This window comes from Manacus vitellinus, unplaced genomic scaffold (genome assembly GCF_001715985.3).
Source record: "Manacus vitellinus isolate BGI_N305 unplaced genomic scaffold, ASM171598v3 scaffold_7_pilon, whole genome shotgun sequence".
In the NCBI taxonomy this organism is placed as follows: Eukaryota; Metazoa; Chordata; class Aves; order Passeriformes; family Pipridae; genus Manacus; species Manacus vitellinus.
The window spans coordinates 3,531,064-3,553,602 of NW_021940813.1; positions in this window are offsets into that span (position 1 = coordinate 3,531,064).

The window sequence follows — 22,539 nt, forward strand, 5'->3', positions numbered from 1 at the left end:
ACCTTCTTTAAGACAGTAGGTGCAAAATAAAACCCTTTAAACTGGGAAGGCAGCACTTAATCTACACATAATAGGAACTGTTCAATTGACTTTATCAAGTCTTATTTGCTGATACTTGTCCTTTATCTAGTCAATATTTGTAATGTGTAAACCTGCCCTTCTCAAACTTTATCTAACGCTTTTCCAAACAATTTAAGGTTCATGTGTCTTAAACCTATGATACATTTTCTTCACAGGTTTTCTGGAATCTTCTAGAACGTGCTAGAGCACACACTGACATCAGCAGTGAAAAATATTCCTCTGTTAGCACCAAGTGGGCAAGCTCTGAATCTAAAGGTGCTAATAAATGCATAAGCCATTTAGCCATGGATGAAATACATACCACACAGGATCTGGTATCTTGAAAAAGGTCACCTTTCATGCTGAAGACTTCTTCATGGCTTTCTAGGATCTCAATTCCAAAAATGCAACCATGAAAAAGGAAAAATTAAGTTGAAAATATGGTTTTCATACAGGTCATTGAAGCTGCTTTTTTAGTTTTGTTAGATTGCAAGTCCCATGTGCAGCACAGAACACAGTCAACTGCACAGTGTACATATAATATATTATTGCATGCACTAACATTATATAGCATGCAATAATGAATATATGCCATAAGTAATTCTACCCATTTGTTACTGTAATATGAGTCTAGTGTACACTTAAAATAATACTTGTTATTTGTGTTTTATTCACATCTGAAAGTAGGAAAAAAGTACTGTAAGGTGATAAATTGCTGATAATGAATGACTTAGAAGTAAACAGCTAAGATCTCCCTAAAACATTCTTGAAATCATTTAAGAATTGTAAGGGAGGAAGGGAAAATGCACCAAAACCAATGATAGATTCGAGGCAGTGGAGAATAAATCATTCCTCATCTAAGGGTATGAAAACCTATGGAAACCTGAAGGAGCTCTAGAAATCACACTGGCAATATCCCTGGAACAAAATATTAAGGACAAGAAACAAATTTTGCAGGGGATGTGCAACAACATGTTTTATTCAAACAACAGCTACTGTTAGAAAAAATGGTCAAGCCTTTGTGCACACAAGCCATACTTCAAGAGCAGCCTAATGAGTAGTATTACAGTCAGCATTACATGTTCTTGGAGAAATACTTACTATGAAAGAAGAAAAGAATACCACAAGTTCAGCCATTCGTGGCAGTGTAGCTGAAGTTGGACATCTGAAGTGTGTAAACAAGCCCCTTACGTTTTTTCACTGATTACAGGAGTTTCACATCATACAGCTGTGACTCCCTTCCAGAAAATATCTTCTAATTAGCTCGTGTATGTCTTAAAACTGCATGTTATATGGGCAATGAGACAGAGGAAAGGTAAATTAACAATGAATCAGTCTTAGCATGGCCCACTGAGTTACAGCGCATATCTAATACAGGGCAGAAGTGTGTCTGATGGGGCCTGTGATGACATGGTGCTCCTGGCCTGTCCTGCTTCATGCTCCAGCAACCCCACTTGCCCACAGTGTCACACAAACTGTGTAAAATCTCCACCCTGTGCCACACAGTCCATTCTCTGAGTCATTCTGTTTCCCTACCTCCTGCTTATGCCTCCTGAAAGCAGTCACAGAGGAGGTACGTAGCAGTTGTCCACAAATTTGGGGCAGAAATAGATGGGACTAGAGGAGTAATATGTTCTCTCTCTCCCAGACACACATACTCCTTTATCTTACTCATGTGGGTCTCCTGAGAAGGAGGAATTAAAGACCCCTTCATAATTCTTCCTAATTTTGATTGTTTGCAACCAAAATTGAATTGAATGCACAAAATCCGTTTACATTTCACAACTGAAGTCAGCTGCCCCCAGCAGACTACCCAGAAATAGGAAGGAAGGGCAACATCTGAAGCACTGTATTGAGTGCCAGGAGCATTTCCTATTTAAAAAAAAAAAAAAAAGAAAAAGAGAAAATTTTCTTATTGCTACTTAAAAAAAGCAAAGAACTTGCAGAGGCAGAGCTTCTTAAGCTGATGTAAATCACCACGGTGTTTCCATAGCAAGACAGGTATTTCCCTATAGTTCCTCTCTTTGCCAGAAAGCACTGCTTAGGGATATTAGAGAGCAACAAAACTAATCAAGAATGTCCTCATTTTAGAAGGTCCACAAAAATAAACAAATAAAAAAGCATCCAGCTCAAGCATATGCTCTGTTCTTTCAAGGACATTCACTCACATGCGATTCCCCATCTTGAGCTCCCCCTTGCAGCTCCCCTTTCCCTTCCTCTCTCCCCATCTTTGGAACAGGAGGAGACTCTCTCATTCAGAAAAGCCTAATCTTACAACCATTTTAACCCAGCAGATACAGGCACCAGCTCATGGTCTAGGAGAACAGAAAGTCTCTCTCCCCAGTGCCCTACATTACCCTGAACAATTCTCACAGGAAGGAGAAGTAGCCTTTCCTTTGAACAGGATATTCAGTAAGTCTGGGAAGTGTTTTTTCCCATCTGGGGACTTAGAGTATCTCTGCACAAATCTGCTTGGAAGCTGAAGTCCAACCCGCCTTTGTAGGGGTCCTTTCATGACAGTTTCCATCCATCTGGGAGGGCAGGAAGAGGCATTTTCTCTGCAGCTGCTCCCCATGAATCAGCTGGCAGCCACCGTGCCCATATTCTTCCTCCAGGACTTTTAGGACGTGGCATCCACAACACTGTGAATTTCTAATCATTCAGAGAAATCTGAAGCTTTGTTCCCAGTCAACAGCCTGTCCCCTGGCAGCAAGAACCTGGGTTTCTGCACTTTTGTTGTATATTTACTGTAGGTCACTGCTTGTAATTTCTCAGTCCCAGTGCTCAGGCTTTGGTCCTCCACAATGTCTCGCTTTTCTCACACTTCGCTGACCTTCTGTGTTTTATATTAGGCAATCAGCAGGATGACAAATACGACAGCAGTCTCCAGTTCAGCCTCCTGAGTGTTCTCAGCCAATACGCAAAAAATGTAATGACTTTTCTTTTTTTGTTGTTGTTTTTAATAACATTATCTGGATGGCGGCTATGGGCATCTGTTGAGCTTGCCATATGCTCCACATTTCCATATAGAAAGATGATGATGCTAATACAATAATTAGTTCAATAGCTCTTGCTTTATGGTTTAAAAGGAGTTATTTGATGTGCACGTACGTAGGTCCAGACCTGGAGCTATTACACGCAATTAAAGCCTCATGCACTTGGGCACACAGGACAGTTAACACATAGGAGCAGCAGATTTATTGGTGTTTTCAACCTGGTCATAAAACTGAATCACTGTTTGTCTCCAGCTTAACCCCCTTACAATTGAGTGGCTGAAGCAAAACTACAGACGAATCTAATAGACTAAATCTCTTCTTTGAAGAGACTGTACATGTCCCAGCTAAATTAGATAGGGCAATTTTCTGTCTCTGGCAGTTTTCTGCTTTGCTTTATCATGCACTGCTGAGTGTCTCAGGGAAACCAGAACACTGATACCCTTGTGCCTGCCCCATAAAATTACAGATATAAACACTGGTCCCTACTTCAACTCTCTGGGACAAAGAGCATCTCTTTGGCTCATGCTGTCATTGTGAGTATAAACAGCAAAACCTAACACAGAACTAGAAAGAAATGTCATGGTGAAAGCTGGATATACCAACACAGAAGAAACACAACATTAACTTTTTTAACAGTACTGGCTATTTATTCTTTGATTTTAAAATCTGCAATTCATAAAAAGCTCTAATGTGTAGCAACAACCTTGTCTTTACCTGGCAGTCCCTGTCCAAAGGACCAACTTTCCATGTTGACCTTGGCAGTCCCTTGTCTCTATGGACCTGCCTGACATTTACTGGATCTGACCTTTGGATTGACTTCCTGGCTTGACCTTGAATCTGCCCCATCACCACGGGCTTGCATGGTGATCTGGAAACTTGATTGAGCCTGCTCCCTTGCAGAGGGCGGTGAGATGGGGCCTGGCTGGTGAGACCCTGCAAGCCCCTACGGAGACTCATGTGATTCTTTGCTTCCAGGGAGCTGCTGGCCCTTGCTGCACACTAACATCATCACTCTCTGAACCAATGCTACAGTATTTCCTTAGCTAGTAATGAAAGCAGAATTGCTTCTGGGGTTGAATGAAGTCAAGCAGAACCTTTAACTAAGGGGAGTGAAAAAAAGCCGCCAACTGGAACTTAAAAGGGGAATGCTGCCAAGCATAGAGAGTGTCTCCAAGCTTCCCAGAGCATTGACTTCCATAGCAGATGACTTCACCTTGTTAATAAGTGTCCAAGTCAGACTTCTTCAGAGTCGATGATCAAAAACGGAAAATATTTGTCATTTGGTACTTGCACCCTTTCACGAATGTCCCTGGTTCTGAAATTGGCCAGCACTTAAAGGAATAAGGCAGCAATACTGGAGAATGGGAGCCCCTTGGTGTGTCTTAATCCCATCAGGCAGAATGATGAAATGTGTAGCTGAAGTGCAGCGGGATTTTAGCTGGATAAAGAGTTAGTTTGGTTTGATTTTCCCGTGTTACCACTGTGTAATCCCCTACTCTCTGCAGAATGATTTGAGGCCTGTTGTTTCCTCTCCAGCATTTGGGGCTGGAGGCCAGCAGTTACATTAATGAAAAATGTATCTCAGATCATCAGTCATGTAAGGTCACTGCCACCTGATGCTTCCTGTGATCTCTTTGAAGTAAAATGGTTAAGGCTGCATTTCAGCCACCTCTAGTGTCCACAACAGGGGAAAAGTTACATTTTAAGACCACTAACAATTTTCACAACTTAAAAAGGAAATTCTGGGAACTAGTAACAGTTGCCTTTCCTTCAGTGCCTAGAATCAGAAGGTTTAGCTTTCAGATCCTTTCTTTCCTGTATCTTACATAAACTGAGTCATGCCAGGGGTGTGCCCCGATGACCCATTGACTTTATTGCCTCAGTCCTGTGGTCAGCTCCGTGCTGCACAGTATGATATTGGTGGTTTGGAGTTCTTCCTGCAGAAGAGGAAGGTAAAACAAAGCATCTGTTTCACTGCTGGTTGTGACTCTCACTGGAAATGTGCCCATCCTGCACCAAAATCACTGTCAGAAGGCCACATTCAATGGCAATTGTGGAAGAAGGGGATACACAAACATGCAAGTACTTCATGGGATGGTTTATCATTTACCTACTTGGGGGAGCCACCAGAACAGGGCACAGGGGTGGTCACAATTTAGAGGGCACAGGGCTACAGATGGCCCACAGGCACTGGGAAAAGCTGACATGGGGACACTGAACAGAGAAGGATTTATTTGAGTTTTGCCCTTTTAAAATAAAGAAGCTTTGCAGGATTATCAATCAGATATATTGTAATAGAGTGTGGGCAGACCTATAGGGATATTTAGCTATTGACTGATAGGTTGTTGCATCCATGTGAGTAACTAGGACTCTCTTTGTTGCTAATAATATGAAAGGTTACATGGAAAAAATATCCTAACTCTGAGTTGTTAAGTAATTTGGAGATTCACTGTCTAGTCAATGCATTGATTTGTATATAAGTTGCTCATAGTTTGGTATCCTTATTAGAGTTGCAGTATTTAGGACAGAAATATCAATATTTTCACTAAATATTGTAAGTTAAGTTATTGTGCACTGTGTTCATTTTTATCTTTTCTTACTATGTTGCATTTAAAATTGCTCAGTACTTGAGGTTATGAAGCAGCAATTTTTGCATATTTTTGGTTCTGTGTATTAAGGCATAGCTCAGTTTTGTAATTTCAACTTCCAAAGATCTCAAAAATCACATTGGCTTTTACGAGTTCTCAACGCCTCTGAAAATCTGGTCATCCTGAATGTCTGCAACTACATTTTAATCAGATATTTAAGCCTTTATGGTCAGCGCGGACACCACCTTATCCAGCTCAGGAGGAATCATTTAAAGGTGTCTCCTGACTCCCTGTTTCTGAGGCAAGGAGGGATTATAATGAGATTGCCCACCCTCCCTTTTTTCTCCTAATATTTCAGTGTTTTGCAGAAAAGGGAAAAGATCTGCAGTGCCAAGTTTTCCTGAAGGCCCTGCTGTCAGAGAGGATGTATTTTTTTTCTCTGGTATAGGATAAGCTCGCCTCTCCTGTTCCTCACTTGTGCTTCCAGGCGCGCAGCAACCATCTGCCTGAGTGCAGCCCTACAGCAGCAAGACCTGTAGAATGCAAATAGAAAATGCAGCAAAGCCTCACAGAGATGGGATGTTGTGAGATATGTTGTCATGACAAAGCTCTTTGAAAGGGGAATGCAGCTCTCACATTCCCTGACATGGCCTTCTTGGACCTGCTCTGGTCTTCTTGGACCTGCTCTGTCCAGAACATTTCAGGCCAGGGAGTGCAACCCAGCTGTGAGTATGTCTTATGTGGTCTCCTCTATCCGCTAAATGGATGAGTGTCTCCCAGCAGGCACAGAGAAGCACTGCCCTCAGCTTTCACACACCTCTCAGCTCCCAAGAGACCTGGTTCCAACATTGGAACCACAGTCAAAAAGTCAGCACCCGGACAACTTGATGCTCCACAGGTGTGCAGAGGTAGGAAACACAATAAAAGGCCTTTTGGCACAGTCAGTCACAGTACCCAGAGCAGTTTCTCCCCCTGTATCATCATGGGTATAAAATCCCATTCTCAAGACCTCAGTTACACACATGGCATTCAGATTTCCACAAACTGGGCCATTCTTTACTTCCCAAAGCAAGGTGCATTCCTCAGTTGTTGATATTGAACCTAAAGGTATTCCTTGAGAGTTGAAAACATTGTATGAAAATATCTTTACCGATATCTTTTCGTGGATATTGACACGCTCTACTTCCTTCAACTGGTTTTAACCAGAGGATAATGTAGTGTATTTCTACAATACCCACAAGATACTAGACGATGAAACAGCAAGCTGGAGGAAGAAAAATAGAGAGATCCAATAGCTGACATCCAGGTAATTCTGTCACATGTGCACTAAGCACAGTTTTGATTAAACACAGCAAAATCTGATCTACAATATGACCAAACACTCCTCTGGGGAGAGGTGAGACTATTTGAGCTGTTTTAACATTTTTGCCAACACACAGGTTCAGTGATAAAATGGAAGTATTTGTAAGAATGTAAGAAAGTAAGAATGTCAGTTAAACCACAGCTGGTTTATAAAGTGCTTTGGTGTGCTTCTGCACTAGGATCAACTTTCTGAAAATAACTCCAGCTGCAGATCTGGACTATGTACCTGGCTGGGAAGGGCACTTTCCCTCAAAAGCAGCTTTCTGGCTGGGCTGCAAGCAGAGAGCAAACCTGAGAGCCTCCTGGGCACACCTCTGTGAAGCTGCTAGAGAAGATTGGTTTGAAAGACTTGCTTCACCCAGGTTGACCTAGAAAATTAGGTAAATCATGTAAAGCAGTTTTTTGCCCAGCTAAGCATCCTTTTGACTTTCCTGCTATCTGTTAGCTCTGTGCCAAGCATGTCTGCTCTAGCATTGACTCAAGGAGGGAGAAAGCAGACATTCATTAAAAAATAACTTAGACTCACTTTAAATTCAACTTGTACTTCCAGAGTGAAGTTCTGAGCTGGAAATACAGAATCAGCATTTGTGACACAAAATCAAGGAGATTTATTTTCCACGAGGAGCAGAGATGATGCTACATTCTCACTTCTTCCCTGTGTCTATCAATCTTGAATTGTCTGAGAGTCCCCAGTCCACTAACTGATCAAGCTCAGGAGTGGCTCATTTTTCTGTAGGCCTATAGCTACATACATAGCAGCATTCTCAATATCATATGAGGGGTTTTTTAAGCAGCATTTGAAGAAATTCATGAGTCACCAGATGATACCCTTTGAACAATGAGAGCTTTATTCACCAGTAATGTAAAAATACAGCCAAAGCTCATAAAATACACTCCACAGAAATCATCTGAAAAAGCAATAAAACACCTCTGCAATACATTTATTTCCTTGACTGTCTTTGTCTTCACACACTTCAAAACAAAGGAGTCTTTTTTTCTTGCAGGTTACACTGTTTTTGTCTCCATGTCTGATTGGCCTCTTAGCTGACAGACCTTGAGTTTTCTGCATTTGATTCAATCCTTTCCAGAGAGAGGGACTGACATGATTCCTGATGTGGGCCTGGACTCCCAGCTCCCACTATACTTCATGGCGTGGTGAAGCCAAAGTTTTGATTCAACTCCACTTCTAATAAGTACTTATTAAAGTTTGCTAGCACACTGCATTTTTTAGCTGTTAGTCATGTTTGTCAAAGTTTTCCTTCTATTATGTCTGTTAAAAAATTCAGCCAGTGCATACAATTCTTTCCCAGGTCATGGAGACCACGAGTGGGAGTTATGCTGCAACCACTAAAGGGGTAATTGGACACTCTTATAATTTATGTTTTCATTGTGGCAACAAGGACAAATCATGGTTTAGGAGTTTCACAATCTTGCAATTGTGACAAAGAGATTACCCTGTAAAATATTCCACAAAAACCTGAAAGGAACTTGAAGTCAGATTCAGTTCAAATTTCAACTAGATAAGCCAGATGGAAAAATGAAAGATAAAAAGGGGAGGCTGGGGGGCAGGGGAGGGAGTAGAGGGACAGGATGCCAGCATATTTCCTCCTCAGTTTGATTTCTGGCAGAAAACAGTTAAGTTTTCTAATATTCCAAGCTTTGGCACATTTCTCTTTGCTATTTCTCTGCATTTATCATCGTATTACTAGTGGAGTCACCCCAATTACCTGTGTCTGGAAGCCAGCTGGCTCTACTCCTGAAAGACCTTATCCCTCACATCTCCAGGCATTCCCAAGCCACTGCAATCTCTCTTAAAGTCTGGGGGAGGGTAGGTTTCCCCATTGGGATCATACGTATATCACATTTGATGGTTGAGCAAACATTCTTTCCAGCATGAAGAGGCTGGGAAGAGAAGAATGAAGGACAAGACTCTGGCCCCCCTTGAGTCTGTGGGAATGCTGCCATTGATTCAGGGGGGCCAGCATTTTAGCCAGAGCTTTCCTGCAAAACCAGCATTGGTGTCACATCTTTAACATGGACATTACACAGAAGGAACAAAAGGAGGGAGATGCTCTTCCCTCAGCAGTGGTCCCTTCTCAAACAGGACCTATGACAGGAGAGAGAAATTGCTGTTTATCCAAGGTTGTTATCCAGGGAGGTTTCTTACCCCAGAGCACAGCTCAGAAAAGCAGAGTTAGCAGCACTGGTCAGTGGTGGGAGTACCAAGAGTTACTTGAGAGCCTGGGACAAGGACAGTATTTCAGTCCTCCCCTTCCCTGGCAGCCTCCAGGCAGAGTCACACTCCACCCCTGCCCACTCCTTGCAGGGCAATACTGACCCAGCAGCTCTGGCTCTGAGGGGCCACAGCAGCAGGGAACATCTTTTAAGTCTCAGAAATGCTGCAGTTAACCACAACCTTCTGGATGGCTCTTACCATGAAGACACAGACCTTTGCTACACATCAGAGGTAACCACGTAACCAGTGATTGGCACAAACCACTCCAAGGGCTTTTAACTCCCAAGCACCTGTAAGAAAGTCAGAACACAAGTCTCTGGAATCAGAGACTTCAGCCTTTAGGAAATTTTTGATTTAGCTTCAAAACCTCTGGCCCATCTTCAGCTTCATTCTGATTGCACCCCTTTCATCCATGAGCTTTTGAATGTTTCCACAAAGCAAACCCACGAGCCAGCAGACCAAACCAGTCAAGTGCATGAAGTGAGCAGCAGCATCTGCCATTAGAGAATGTGTAGGTGTTAAACAACAAACACCACTGAATCTACAAATAGCTTTTATCCTATTTGCTGTATGTCATACACACAAAGAAGTGCTTCTGCTTGATTTTGTTTTTATAAAGGATTAAAAACAAATTCTCACTTTAGCTCGCTGAAAAAATAGGGTCAGTATCTTCGTTAATCACCGTTCACAGCCTGCTCCATCTTTGATCAGAGCCACAAGGCTCAGAAGATTCACTACAGCACACCTGCAGATGACATCGTATTTCAGGTTAGCAATATGGTACAAAGAAAAATGCACCTCAAATTAAATGTTGCCCTCGAGATACACAACATAATGGATGTGGTATTTTCAAGCTCACAAAATATTGAAAACAAATATTTTTATTTGTCAAATTGATTGTTAAAGTACTTTATGATCAGTATGCTTTCAAACATAGTAATAACATTAAAGAGGGTTTCCCTTCACATCTCCTCTCAGTGTCTTTGCAGTTTGAAGCTAACTCTTTTCCATGAGTCAGTTGTCCAGCTCCCACTCCTCTGAAGTCACCTGGTCACAAAGTAACACACTCTCTGGCTATAGGATCTTTCCAATTCCAGCCTTATAGATAGTCAGGCATTTTCCCTACAATACTATTCCCATTAACCTTACGGTGAAGAGTAATCTCCTGCAGAGTACTCAATTTGACTTGACTGCTCTTCTGAAAACATTTTTCGTGAATAGGCAGGAACAAAAAAGGGAAAAGAGAATTATTACCACTGCCTCTAACACTGGTGAGGGCACCAAGTGAAACCTGCAGATAGCAGGTTCATGTAGAACCAGAGCTGGTAGTTCACGGAAATAAGCTTTGGAGTCCTTTTCTGTGGGACACTGAGAGTGCCTAAAACTTACATGAGCTTTTCAAAAAGGGATTAGGTATATTCACCAGGAAAGAAATTCCATGAAAAAATGTCAAACAAAATGTTCTCTTCACAAAGTGCACTGCTACCTTGAGTATGCTAATTCCAAGAAAAAAGAAGAGAAGCCTATGCTAATAGCAAGTTATCCTTCCTATGAATCTTAGTAGGTATTAGAGAAAAAATATCCAAAATGTATCCCTGATTTAATAGTATTTCATTCAGATCTGACCGAAAAGTAAAAAAGAGAATGCCATCTGCATGATTAAATATATTTGCTGCAGGAGTATTTTAAGAGGCAAGGGCTAGCATTAGTTTCTTGCATTTTTATATCTGAACATATTAATTGCCCTTTTATTATATTTGTTCAATAATTTTTACATTCACCTTTAATTATATTTTTTTACTGCGTGATACTGGGATCAAATTTAGATGAACTGCTTTAAATGAGAAGGATTATAAATTCTGGCATATGGCTGGAACATTAAACTGAACACTGTTCTTTTAACACAGAAAACTTCTGCCTGGAAAATCTATAAAATGCCAAGAGAGCTCTTTCTCAAGACAATCAGTCTGTGAGTGCTTGTTGGAGTCAGCAAGAGAGGACAGTGGGAGCTAATGACCACATCACCAAGTGTTTTGACCACTTCATCCTGACTGCCAAGGTTTTCCACATTTTGTCCCTCTCTTCTTAGGGGAAAGAAAACCCAAGATGAATTCCAGACTTTTTTAACTACATGGATGGTAAAACTCCTTCAAATACAATTTTTGCTTTTGAGATAGGCTGATAAACACGTGCTGCCTGTAGCCAGTGGTGTTACCAGCCCTCCAACCGGTAACCTTCTCCATCAGAGTGGGATGTCTCAGAGAGGAAAACCCCATGCCCCCCTACCAGTTGTACAGCATCCCTCAGTCCCAGGGCAACACTCACATTAAAAGGGGACACAAACCATCCGTCAAAATTCAGAAAGTGCTTCCTAATCAATGTTAGAAGAGGTTGTTCACATCTTAGTTTTAACACAAGTATTTCTTCACCTTTTTTTCCTTCTTTGGCGACAACTCAGTCTCTCTGTCTTGCATAAAGTGCCCATGGCACACAAGTCTTTCTCCACAATCAAAGTTCATCACACTCCAGCTCTTTGCCTTCCAGCTGGGAAAGCTCACTTCCCCAGGAGACAAAAGCCTCACCCCTCTCTGAGCAGTGAACTCTTTGCCCATGAACGGTTACTAACTCAACATCACACGTGGCCTGAAGAGGTCTGAGGCTTTGTAGCACACTGGATGTAAACTACAACAATTTCACAGAAGCAAGAGCTCTTAAAAGTTTCATGACTAGTTAGGAGTCTTATTAATTAAACATGAACCATGTTATTACAGCTCTTGTACCAATTAAGCACTGAATTGGTGCCCTGCTATACAGAGTGACAACACCGTTGTCCTTTGGAGCTTACATCAGTGTTTTGACTTATTAGTTTGGTTGTTTAATCCAGATTTTTAAACATGAAATTAATAAAAACTGAAGGCTTCCATTATGTAGCCGTAGCACTGGCTACACTTACTAATTCAATCACTTCTCATGGGCTTGTACTAATTATATCACTTCAATTTTATTTAAATGCCTTTGAAACATTTTGATTCAGAAAGGAAAAAAAAAAAAGGCACAACAAAAGAAGAACTTTATATTCAGCTCAGTAATGCATCAGGCTCCCAATTTGACCAGCACTCTAACTGCCTGCTTTGAAATCAGCAACTTTTCATTTTCAGCTTTACCCCAAATTTTTCTGCAAGACATTTGATGTTTTTTTCTCTGCAGGGGAGGCAGTGGGTTGGACACAATATATATGATCATTGATTAAACAGTAGCATCAGTTTCAGCTGAATACAGAAATCTGAAGCCAAAAGAAAAATACAATACATTATTGCGTGGGCTCATATGATTAAAATTCCATGACTGGCTCCTGGGCTTCAGGTAGGAGTAGCTTCCTGACCTGGTATTTTCTCCCTGAAGTTATGACAGTTTTTCAGTTAAGGAAGAAAATAATTTATTTTCCAGTGAATTTCCTTTCTATGCCTTTCATTGCCCCTGCTTTTTCTACGTGAGTTAGTAGAGGCATGGTAGGCAGTACTGGAGTGATGCTCATGAAAGCTGTAGTGGTATGAAGGACCCATGACAGTCACACACCAACAAACTTTTCTGAGTGACCCTGAGAGCAGGGAAGAGTCAAAGTCTGAGGCAGTTTTGCTTCCACAGAGGCCAGGAAACAGCAAGAACATCCCTCTGCTTCTGTGAGCAGAATGCAGTCGTTTGGCCCCTTTTCCCACTGTTTTCTTCATGGCTGCTGGGATCTAATTTTGGTTTCAGCTCCAAAACAACAAGAACCTTTGCTTATCAGAAGAATAATTTTAAGGGTTTTGCAAGGAGTAGCTGAAGTGCCTGTTTCCACAATTTCCACCAAGTGCTATCACTTGACAAGGGGTTTTCAAGAGGCATAAGGGCTGATTCTTTTTGGTCATATTCTTTTGGTACAAATCCAGGATTAAAGATACCTATCCACATTTAGACAAGAGACTGGCCTTGTAGTCTAAAGAGGTACCCACTGATGTAAAGTCCTCTTTCCTTCACTTTCCCCTGCTCATGTGGGGTGCACAGCTCAGCCAGAGCATAGACACAGCTCTTCTAGACTGAGCTGGCAGCCCACCTCAGGGAAGACTCATAAACACCAAATTAGCTACTGCCAATAACTGTGCTAGACTGTATTTTACCCGCTACTTATACATCTGCACCTCTGGTCAAGTAAGGGAACTCCTTCCACAGAATATTCATACCAAGCCTGTCACAGCTACTGACCTAGTCCTCAGAAAAAGTTCTAACTATTAGCCATTTTATGTAGTGCACCTCTTTAGGAGGCACAGCAACTCCCATCCTTGTAGTGGCATTTGTAATGGCCAGAATAATCTCCAGACATTCACCTGCCTATGCCCATGAGAGGTGACATGTCCTAAATATGCACAAGATTCCCTGCATGACAGTTAGGGCAATTAGAGCATCAGAGGGACAGAGTGCAACCCACAGCAGGAGCAGCAAGGATCACATATTTCCTCAGACTGCAACAAATACCAGGCCTGAACACCAGGCAGGAGTCAAGATTTCCAGAGCTTCAACAGATGGGCTAGTCCAGTGCTTATCCACCACTTCAAATCTGGGACTTCTCTTCTTAAAATTAGCAGGCTGTCTTGCTTAGGACTGTCAGAGCAGTTCATCAGTTTACAACCAGCAAAGATCATCTGAAACTTTGAACATTTATTAATTACTCTTCCGCAATGTGTTCATTTGGCATGTGTGTGGAAATGCCCATGCATGTTTTTCCTTGACCAGTGTTCTTGCTTTGCAGCCATTCCCACAGGACACGGGTAGAGAAACTCTGGTCCAATGCAGCTGAAGTGCAAAGGAGAGTCAGCTGTGTGATCCCTGACAGCTGTTTTTCTACACCACCAAAAAACCTGCTGGGATTAACAGTGTGAGCTGTCAAATTAGAAGGAATCAGGGTGTCTCTGTTGAGGAGATGAGAAGTTTTTATTGCATTTTTTTGGGAGCAATCCCACTGTCCAATACAGTACTCCAGGTACAATAACCAGGAGATTTTAATTTAAAGAAATAAAAGGAGTAAGACTGTTCCCCTACCACGCAGATATAAAAAAGACAATTTCACGTCTGGATGATTGACTCCAATTTACAACAATCTTGTAACAATAATCATTTCAATAACGTGGCTTGCCAAGGGTTTTAGGGCAGCTAACTGAATTATAGCAAATCTTTACAATTACAACGTTTGTAATGAATGCAGTTAGTGAAGCCTCAGCGGCCTTCCCTTATCATTTACCATTGACTGATTGCTCGTTGGAGGAGGCCACCCTTCAGCAAAGAGCAGTGGAGCAGCACACAAACCAGCCAAGCCTCAGCTTCACGGCTTCAAGGAGACAGAGCTGCAGGGGTGGAGGGCATGTGTGATGTGCAGAGGCTCCCTGTGCCACTCTTCACCATTTCTGCTAAGGACTGTCTGGAAACTGAAAGAGGGTAAATTTATATCAGATATTAGGAAGAAATTCTTTACTGTGAGACTGGTGAAGAACTGAAACAGGTTGCCCAGAGAAACTGTGGATGCCTCATCCCTGGAAGTGTTCAAGGCTAGGCTGGGTGGGGGTTTGAGCAACCTGATCTGGTGAAAGGTGTCCCTGCCTATGGAAGTGGGGTTGGAATGAGATTATCTTTAAGCTCCTTTCCAACTGAAACTATCCTATGATTCTGTAATTTATTTATTCCTGCTCTGGCTTCTTTTCTTCCATCACCCCTAAGCATCTCCACACACCCAATGAAGAAGCAGCCAGTTGTGTTGCTGCTCCTTTGCACAGGGCTTTGTTGGGAAGCAGGACTGGCAGGAGGCAAGGGGGCCAGCTGACCTGTGAGGCCTTGTTACAGAGAGGGTACCTTTGGGGTAATTCTGTAGCATAAAACCACCAGAACAGGAGGAAAAAGCAAGTCTGCCATTTCCTTCCACGCTGGACTCATTGAGGGTCCTCTTGAGAAAATACTTAAGCCACTATTTTCCCTTTATGTGCTATATTCTTGTTAAAGGGCAATGCCCTAGGGGGATGCAGGTGTCCGTGCTCATGACGCTGTGTTTTGGGCAGAGCACAGGGCTGCCCACAGCATCCAGTTCTTACTTTTGCTTCTCTGTGGTTGTGTTGCCACCAGCAGAGCCACAGGCACGGGTCACCTCTGCAAATCTCTGCTCACTGTCTGGAGCACAACAAAGCAGAACAGTCCCAGCCTACAGGGAGGCTGGAGCAGAGAGTTCCTCTCCTATTCCAGGTGATGCCTCTTTGTGCGGCACTGACACTGCCTGAAGGGGAAACCAGACCCGGTTGGGATCCTGGGGGGCATCTGAAATGCATCCTTTGGATATGACATAATTTCTCCCCAAGCAAATCCAGTGTCTTTTCAACCTCAGCCAATTGAGTTCATGACTATAAGAGGAAAACTAAAAAGCAACCAGAAATACGTTTTGTCCGTGACAAAAGTCGTCAACAGGAGACTCACATGGCTCTTCCCTCCTTAACATGCTGAATAGTCCATGTCCCTGTCATGAGGCCAAGTCAGCTCTGTGAGAGACCCCAGCACCTGTGGGTGGCCAGCCTTGGCCAGCCCTCCTCACTGAGGCTGCTCACTAAGGCTTTTCTGAGCATGCAGGAAAGATCTAACGTGGAAATCATCAAAGCAAATATGTAAATGTATATCTACATTGCTGATATCCCCAGAACTTGTAGCTGAGGTTCCTTCACAGTCTACAGAGATGAAAAACAGCTTTGCCTTATTCAGAGGTGGCTTCTAAAACAGTTGAGAAATACTGTACCCAAGAACTGCCTGTTTCTCCAGTCTGCCTTATAGTGAGCCCAGGGGTGATTGAGGCTGGGGCCGATACCTATGTGTGACACAGTTAAATGATGTGAACTCAACCCAGCAACTAAAAGAAGTTCTTTGTCTGGCACCCAAATGCCTGCTCAATGTACCCTGAGGTGCACTGCCTGGTGCCTTGCAGCTGCCCTGGCTGGCTCTTAAGAGGTGTATGAATTTGCTTGGCTACAAATGCACCTTGTGGCATTACTACAGCAATAAATTACACTCTGGGCTTCTGTCTGGAATACACACGTTAATGTTGACTTCTGCAAGCAACCAGTGGGAGCACAGGTCAGCAGAGTCTCAGATTCACACTACATTACAAAAATCAACCATCTTTTGTCTTGACACAACGTTCAGCAGTTCCAGCAGCAGCCAGTGAGTTCACACATGCTCTCACCTGTTTTTCCTCATGAGCATAATATGTGACGTGTGACTGTGTCTGAGACTTCTAAAACTCAGTTGTCATTACACAAATAAACAAGTAACAAACAAAGCAAGGAGGTTTTAGGGAGTCCCCTGTAGTAGTACTGCACCTGGTCATCTCCGTGCACTTGTGCTTAAAAGCACAAGTTATGTCCTGTTGAACTCAGTGGGATTTTATAACTTAGTAGTGGAGTCTCACCTTTTTCATCACTGGCAATGAAAGTCAATGCTTCAGAAATTCCTGGTATGCTGAGACCACCATTTCTCCTGTTGATAAATAGTCTTTCACTCCTCCTTTACGTTGCTTCATGTCCTGACTGCCTCTGACAGCTGCCTCTGATTTTGATACTGAACATTTCCTGAGAAAGCAGGCAACTTTTTCTTCCAGGTTTCTGGAGCACCTGACGTGGTAATATTGACAATAATAAGGATTCCTACATTTCCAAAGGAGGTACATGGTGACATAGAGATATCAGCATCCTCCTATAAGGAGAAGAGCTGAAAGACCTGAGTGCTCCTGGCTCCCAGCTTCAGGACTTGCTTTGCTACTTTGCAGTATTCATCATTATAAGCCTGGGATATTTATTCTGCTGCTCTGGTTTCTTTTCCGGTTAGAGTTACAACTAATTCGGTCAGACAAACCTACAGCCCCCGTTAAAACTTTACTCTTCTGCCCTCACGACTTGACTCTCAGGGTTCTTGGCAGATGGAACTCCTCATACTCAGTCTGCAGACAAAGCTTGGTTTTCCTAATGTCAGTACAGCGAGCCAAGGCAGTTCTGCATTGCGCAGGTGTGCAGCACCCTCGAGAGAGAGAACAAAGAGCTCCCTCACATCCGTGCATGTTATACAACCATGGAAGGAAACAAAAATACATCCCCAATAAAAATTAGGAGGTCTTTTGTATTTGAATTATTCAGATGGGAGTTTGCTTTTAAACCTCGGGCTCGAGGTAGTTTTCTTCCACAGCATGGCCTACATTCAGGATATTGAATATATAACTATATGTACAGCTGAATATATAACTGTGCTGAACAAAGGGGAGAACTGGCAAAGACCTGCCACTGAATTTCCTGCCCCAATTAGCCCTGCTCCTGCGTGGTGCTGTAATTGACTTCTGCTCTTTATTAAATGCAGAAGCACTTAGTCCATTGCCTCTGCTCCCAAGCTTAGCAAACTACCAGCTGAGCCTTTTCTTAACCCCCTCAGAGGAACAATAAGGCAGCAGTGTGAGCTGCAGCTCAGCCCACTCCCTCCTCTCCTGCGGTGCATCCACGTTTTGAGGAGAATGGTAGAGCCTATGTGGGGTGTGCTCTCAGAAGCAGAACCAACACTACCAGCTGCCCCATCCTAGTCACAAACACATTTTGTTTTACGGGATTTTTGCGCAGACTATCTGAGTTGCCAGAAGACAAGCTATGTGTTTGTGACTCCAGCAGGAAAAATCAAAACTCTCATTCTAAAAGCAAAGAAAATCTTGTTCCCTCCGCTTCTCCCTGTTAATAGCAGCTGCATTCTTCCAACCATTTCTGCTAAGAGAAATCAGACTTCATACTCGAATGGGTAGAACCTTCACCAGGCTTTGCTCGCTGGCAAACCCTCAGCAAACTGAAGAAACCAAAATTTCATTTATTTGAAGGACTTGATGTATACACACAGGTCTGAGCAGCACTTTTTCCACTGGGTGGGGGTACCTGTTGTGAAGAAGGGTACAGATACTACAGCTGCCAGATGAACCATCAAGGGCATTTACTGCAGGCCTTGAAATTGCTGGACCTGTTTTTTTTTTTTTTAGTTAGCCATGATTTTGTGACTGAGCTCTTCTGGCCATTCCACATGAATGTTCAATCAAGCAGATGCAACAGGTTGTGTTTCTAAGCTGAATATCCTTGGAGATCTGAAAAGTAAGCCAGTTGTTTCCAGCTGGCTGTTATAGTCCAGCCCATCAACCCAGTAATAAGAGTTTGGCTCTTCACCAGCTCCCATATGTGTCAAAATGACCTGAAGTATCTTGTGAAAGGATCGCCTTCCTTCCTTGAATGGATTTTTCTTTTTCCACAAGGATGTTGTTAATTGAAGAGAGGGTAGGAAAGGGATTCAATAGCAGTGAAGAAAAGCAGTGAAGTGATGCCATCAAGTACAACAAGCCTTGCCACTTTTCCCTCCCTTTGTGAATACTGGCTTCAGAGAGACAACTTCTCATACACCTGGTTAAGAAGTACCTTTGGTAGCTCCACAGGATTCATTTGTCACCTCCCATCACCAACAAAGTTACCTGTTTGTTCAATAAGTTCAGAGGAAAGGTCTAAATATGCCCAAACTACATGCAAAAGGATCTTCAGAAGTTCTGTACGTGTCAGAAGGGTCTTTTTACTCAGCAGGCTGCACTTTTCAATACTGGGAGTATTTTAATAAAAGATACTCTGTTCAGATCTGCTATACATAAAAAGAGCACTCCAGGGTGAAAGATAATTAAACACCTCAAGTATCACTTTTCTAATATTCTCATTTTTCTATGCATATTTTTCTAAATCTCATACTGAAACAATTTGAAGAAAATATAAAATAAAAAGTTTTATTTATTCTTTTGTCAAAGAGAAACTCCTGGTCTTCAAAGCATGAAAGGATTTTTCTACAATTTGTCTACTAACTTGCATATCTATCAGATTTGGAAAACTTGTATACCCCTTCATCATTTTCTATTTTTCTGTAAGAGAAGCATTCAAGGAAAAAATTCCCAATAGTCATGTTCAAAATCTGCTCCTGCCCATTCTGTCAACATATTGATTTTCAACATTTTCCTATGATCAATAATACTGAAAACAGAGAAAGCAGAGAGTAACTCCTCAGAGACATTTCTTTTTTCTAGTGCAATGGAAAACATTGAAGTGTTTTACTTCATCCCGTCCTAAATTAAAAATAAATAAATAAAAAAAAAATCAGTAAAATGGGTCTGACTATGTTTTTGCCCGAGACCTCCTAAGAAATCATATTCAAAGCCTTTGTAGAACATTTTGACCATTTGCTGCACTATTTCAGGTGACCCACAAGAAGTTTATTTTTCCCAATCTGTTTATCATGTGCTGCTTATTGGTGTGCCCCTGCAGACACGGGCTCTTCTTTACCTCCAGCTGCAATCTCCTGGGAGGTGTGGTCTGCACAGCAGCCCCTCCCAAACCCCCAGCTCCCCAACCTGTGCCTCTGCAGGGGTTAGAAGTGAATAATGCTTCTCCCTAATCCCAGATTAGGCAGCCAGATGTGATACAACCACTGTAAGAGAAATCTGATATACATTACAGAGACTGACAGGCAGCCGTGTGGCGTGAGTGATGACTTCTGGAGCTGAGAAAGCCTTTGTATTCAGCACCCATAGCTCCCTCTCTGAAGTGCTTGTTAAGACTTTCAACACAGGTGCCAATTATGACAGACAGCCAAACAGTTGACCTCTACAGCTTTAAATTTTGTAGCTGATCACAGAGCGGTCGAGTGGGTGATGACTTTTGGTCACATCAACCTGGACTGAATTTAAGGCCTAAAGGCAGACTTGAGAACAGAAAGACCATTTTCAATTACCAAAGTCATAAGGCTTGTTTGAAACTGTATTGACATAAAAAGGGAGGCTAATAAGAGCATTTTAGCTTTGTGTTTTCATTACTAACTTAGAATTTCTTATCTAGAGCTTACATTATAAATGTTTAGCCTTGCAGTTCAGGTTTAAGTTTCATAGATTAGATCTAGGAGCAGTATCAGATATTCTCAAAAGTAGTTCCCTGCAAGACAAATAAAGCCTACACAATTAAATGTTGTGCAATAAAAAGGCAAGAAATGGCCACATCAACATGATGAGTTGCCAAATGAGTTCATCCCATGTAGCTCTCACCTCTGTCTCAGCCTCAGAAAGATGAGGCACGGACTGATATATACTCCTTGTGTAAACTACCTTTATATTTATCCAAAGACGTTTCTCTAACCCAAAGGTTAATACCAGAGGCAAAAGAGGACAGTTAAAAGAATACTGGGTTTAGATATCAAGGCAATGAGCACTCTTGTAAAATTTCCAGTCAGGCAGACAAAAGAAACAGAAGCTAAAAAGAAGAATGTGTCAACATGCATCTTTGGGACATCATTTATATTGTCCAGGGTAGCACAGTCATGCTGAGTTTCAGAAACCAGTAGTTAACACTGAGAGACAGAAGTTGCACACAGGTTATCCCACTAGTATATATTTAATCACAGATACATCTTTATAGGAAGTGGTTGTACAAACTACCGTGAGGAGCTTAGGCTTTATAAATGTAAAAGAATATAGTAACAGACATTAACTTAAAGAGCACAGATTCCTGAAAATTAAAAGTTCTTCTTCTCTCAGATGCAGAAATGTTTGCTGAATAAATAAGCAGGAAAGAGAAACTGATGGTATCTTTAAGAAAACCCATGTAATATATTGATGCATATGAAAAAAATCAAAGTAAGGGTTGTCATCTTGTCAAAGCAATGCAAGCACTCTGGTGCCCAGGAGCATAAAAGTAGTGTCTGTGTCCCAACATTCAACTCCCCAGTGCCAGTAACAGGACGAACTTCATTGTGTTGTTCTGTGAAGTCTGGAGGTGGTTTTACTTGTTGCTTTCCAGAAAAAAAAAAAAAAAATTAATGACAGAAAGGAGAACCTATTTAGGAGCTCTGCTAAGAGTCCCAGCTCTTCCCCTGAAGTGTGGAAAACTGTGGCAATGGTAGACAGGAGAAAATATATAAAGGTGACACTGTTAAAGTAGATTACTCTTTAATCATTTGCCCTGGGCAAATAATGTCATCTTTTTCCAGCCTTCATTCTGCTTCTCCCCCACATCCCTGGCACTAATGTAAAATTTCAGGGTTTGACTATTAATAAGCTGGTAATGTTATAAAAACCTTACATCTAGTGGAATAATATTGAATTACCAGCTTAACTACTGATCAAATTTATTTCTGTGTAAAGGAAGAATAGCTGCTTTGATATCAGTGGCACTGTTAGGTTAAACCTATCAGAGTCACTCTCAAGATTCCTGTCTAGGGCAAAGCTTTTTTTCCTCTCCTGTTCATTCATCTTCAGTCTGAGGCCAGTTTAATTTTCAAGAACCATATTGCTCAAAGAGCAGGCTGTAGGTGAATTTCCACCAGTTTGATTGAAATTTTAAGCCGATGCAATTAAGCAACAGCAAAATATAAGATGTTTTGAAACTTCTTTCCAGGAAGATTTTTCAATTGGTTTAAGAGTGGTTCACACAGACTTAACCTAAGAGGCAAAGAGCTTGCACACCTGTTCCCAAGGTTTGTCCTCAGCTCGAGGTTGCAGTCCATCAGCTGAGGAGCAGGAATTAACTCAGCGCCCACACTTAGTTCTTTAACACAAAGGGGCAGCAGCTTCACAAACAAGTCCAGCCCAAATGTGAGCACCTGTCTGACCTTAACTGAAGTCAATTTGACCTAACCTGGAGTAATCCATTATCCCTCTGAAATACAAATATCTATACAAGCTTTAGGCTTGTTGACCAAATCAAATACAAATTGACTCAAGTTGCATCAATACAATTTACTTAAGTCTCCTCACTCGTACCACACTCCGTCTCCTAAGCTCTGGCTTTTGCCCGTGATCTCAATGCAGATTTAAATAATCTCTTGTTAACCAACATATATGTGCTCTGCCCTACAGTGAGGCTCCCAGAAATCCATATCCCTGCTTTTGTTGTGCCTGATCCTGAATCTGCTATGAATTTTTCTTTGCTCCCATGGCTGTGATGTCTGGTGACACTGGGAACACTGAGCAGCTTGAAGGATCAGTTTCCAAAGCCCTGATTATGATGGATACTGAGAGACATGCTCTCATCAACAGCACCACAGTGCCATCCTGCCCATTACTTCTCCTGGCCTTAGGGGTGAGACCTCTAGGAAAATATAGTTCATATTTTCAGTGTGTGCCTGCAACCCACATTTTTCCTTTGTTCCATACCTAAACTCAAGGCTTCACCTGCACACTGAGTTTAGC